Below are 3,333 nucleotides of genomic sequence, written 5' to 3'. Positions count from 1 at the left end.
TACTAAATACAGAGCAGTGCGTCCAAGTCGGGATCTGCTTGCATATTAGAAATCCAAGTTTGCCACTCCTTCGAGGTTGTGGATGAAACATGTAGATCTTTTAAAATGATGCAAATCAAAAGTGACGGCCAAAATCGGGATGAATCACTCAGTAAACACACTCAGGTCTGTTTGTTATCCAAACAGAATACACACGAGAAAACTCTCCATGAAAAACAATCTCTCTCAATATTTTGACTGACGAAGTCTCAACAGATGGTGTTTCAGTTATACTGTCAGAGTGAGAGGCATGAAGGGATGAAGTTCGATAAAGCTCTCTGCATCTGCCACGGTCTAGCAAACCACTTTATTTTGAAAGGATGACAAAGGAACAAAGCCAGAGGAAGTGAGGGGGGGGGGGGGGGGGGGGGGGGTTGTGTAGGTTGATAAGCAAATACAGGACATTACCACATCAAAGAGTTTTGTAGTTCATGTAGTGCATAGCTGCGGAAACCACTTAATGATTCCTCATTGCTCCTGCTGTAAGCTGGCCATGCATGATGACCTCAGGAGCCTCAGAATATTCATATATCAATTGAAGTTTGGGTGTTACACTTGACAGCAGAGCAGAGACGTATTTAAAAGTCTGTGATCTGGTGAAATCCTCAGGAGTGTCCTATCCTCACTGTACTCCAGAAGAAATGAGTGTGTGAGACAGTTAGCTATTAAGCCAGGCAGGAATTAGGCCCACACGAGAGAAGGCAATGTAGACGGTCCAGCCATCCTTTGGTCTATTACCAAGTAAGTCATTTTTGGTTTCTTTGGTTTCGATTACCAATTTGAAGGATGTTTTGGGAGAACTGCAATTAAAAAAAAAAAAGAAAGAAAAAAATACTTTATTTGGGCATCCATTAAAGTGCTTGGGTGGTATATGCGTCATTCAGAATAGCTCAGTAGTTACTGTACATCGCTCACAGCGAGTTGATGACACAAGACATTCGAAAACATTTTGGCTCACTTTAACGGGTACAAGTGGGACTAATTATTGTATTCTCAAGCTATAAAGAGTTGTGACATAAACAGCCTTTTTATAGCTAGTTTGGTGAAGGGACAAGCGTGTAAAACCCAAAACCATAATTAATTCATCCATTTGTTGTGAAAATGTATAAAACTGCTTCACAGAGAAACAAAGGTGGTACTGGATCATTGCAGAGAAGGCAACTCTGTGAAACACAAAGTTAAAACTGAACAAAGGCCAGTCAACTAGACAGACTGACAGTCCATGGGCTAGAAACACTAACATCATCTCCCTGTTGACTGACTGGCTGATTCGAAGGCCAGTAGTGTCATTGGGGTTGATATAGACTAGATACTGGCAGTCTTAGGAACGAGGTCCAAACTGATGCTTCCTGTCTTATAATAATGTTGTGGTCAAAAGTAGATGTACCTTCAGCAACACACTCATTTCCTCAAAATGTCCCATGGACTACCACAGTAGAGCCTTCCTGTGGCCACGGAACTCCACGACTCTGCCTCGTGACCATTCTATTGTCAAGCCTGTGTAATTTTATATACTGTAATGATTTCTTCTTCACTTTGGGGTAATAAAGTCCTTCAATTCTAATTTAGAGACACCATCTCTTCTAATACCAACGTATTTGGACTGGGAGGAAAATGACACACCCAGGTGATAAACTCATGCATGCTCAGGAAGAACATGCAAACTTGGCAGACAAGGCCCCAAACTCAGAATTGATCTATTTCTGATCTATATATGAACACCACAGGAAAAACCTAACCTTCATCACAAGTCCACATCAAACATCCCCATGCACAAGGAAAAACATGCAAACTTAACAAAGAAAGGCTCAGACCAGACTAAACCAAGGTTGTTTGCCTTTAAATGTATCTCCTGAATCCACTCTGCATCCGCTCTGCATCCCTCCCTCAGTTCAAACATCACTGCAGCATGAGCAATCGGTCATCAAAGCTATTTCATAGAATCAAGAAATATATTCATTCTGATGAGAAAGGTACTGAAAGTGCAATAATCCAAGGGGTTAAGCTTGCTCAGGAGGAACCAGTATGTTTTCAGTGTGAATAAACCATCAGCATTACTCACTGCACGGTATTTTACGGGACCATTTAGCAACCAAGATGTCATCTTCAGCTTTCAAACGTTGTTTGTGCACAGTCAACTTGTTGCAGACATTACAGTGTAAGGTGGCGAGCAGTGAGAGCATGGCACCGCCGGTCAACAAAGACCACTCTGTCTCACTGCTGCTCTGCGGCGGGAAAGCAGGAAGACTCCTGTCATTTCCCTGGACGATGGGAATTTTACAGGTGCACTCAGTAAGTGAAGGACGATGATAAGCCAGTGAGTGAACGTTTTATTTTATTTTATTTTTTCCCAGTGTTAGCCCTTTCAGCTGCACAAGGACGTGTGCAGCCTTTTTGAGCTCAATCGTGTTGCAGCTTTATTGCAATGAGATCATTATAGAAACCTCCAAATAATGAACTTTTTAATGATAATAATGCATTGGTTTTATACAGCGCTTTTCTTAACACTCAAAGACACTGTACATTTCATTATTTATTCACTCCATACTCGATGGTGGTAAACTACACGTGCAGCCACAGGGCAGACTGACGGAAGCGAAGCTGTCAAACTGCGCCATCGGCCCGTTCGACCACCACCAACCACTCACTCTCATGCCCAAGGACTTGCCTAAAGACACTTCAGCATGTAGGCAGACAGAGATGAGAATCCAACCTTCCGATTGGGAGACGGCCGCTTGGTTGAAGTGTCATTGAAGGTGTGTGAAAATGCAGCTCAGATGAAGGTCATTGTCAGAAATCAATTTGCACCTTGAATAATTACGAATTAAAGCAGTTATTTATGGTTTGGCACAGCAAGAAGTTGTACTGCTATGCAGTCTGCTTTTTCTCATCAATATGTATATGAGGTGATTCATGAAGACTAATTAGACCATCTTCTTTAACACATACACTAATTTCACTGTGAATGACTTTAAATCCTCATTCTACTCTTCAGCTAGCAGATATTTGGCCTGTGACAAGGCTGTGGTTTGTCTACGTTACACCCGTTGAAAACGGTCATAAACTGGGTAAAGGTGTTTGCCCAATTCATAAAATGAGCAAACCACACAGCTGACTTCATGAAATGAGTAGTTTTACACCGTGGGTGTAACATATACACAACTATATTTAAATGTGAGGTCAATAGATTCCTTATTATGTAGAGTTAGTCTAAATTATACAACTCAAAATGAGAGTAAATGCATTTGTTTATGTCTAAGAAAAAGACGCTTGATTCAGAAATTTTCCAAAAGA

Source organism: Blennius ocellaris (genome assembly GCF_963422515.1).
Source record: "Blennius ocellaris genome assembly, chromosome: 7".
NCBI lineage: Eukaryota > Metazoa > Chordata > Actinopteri > Blenniiformes > Blenniidae > Blennius > Blennius ocellaris.
Note: the sequence above shows the minus strand (reverse complement) of the source record.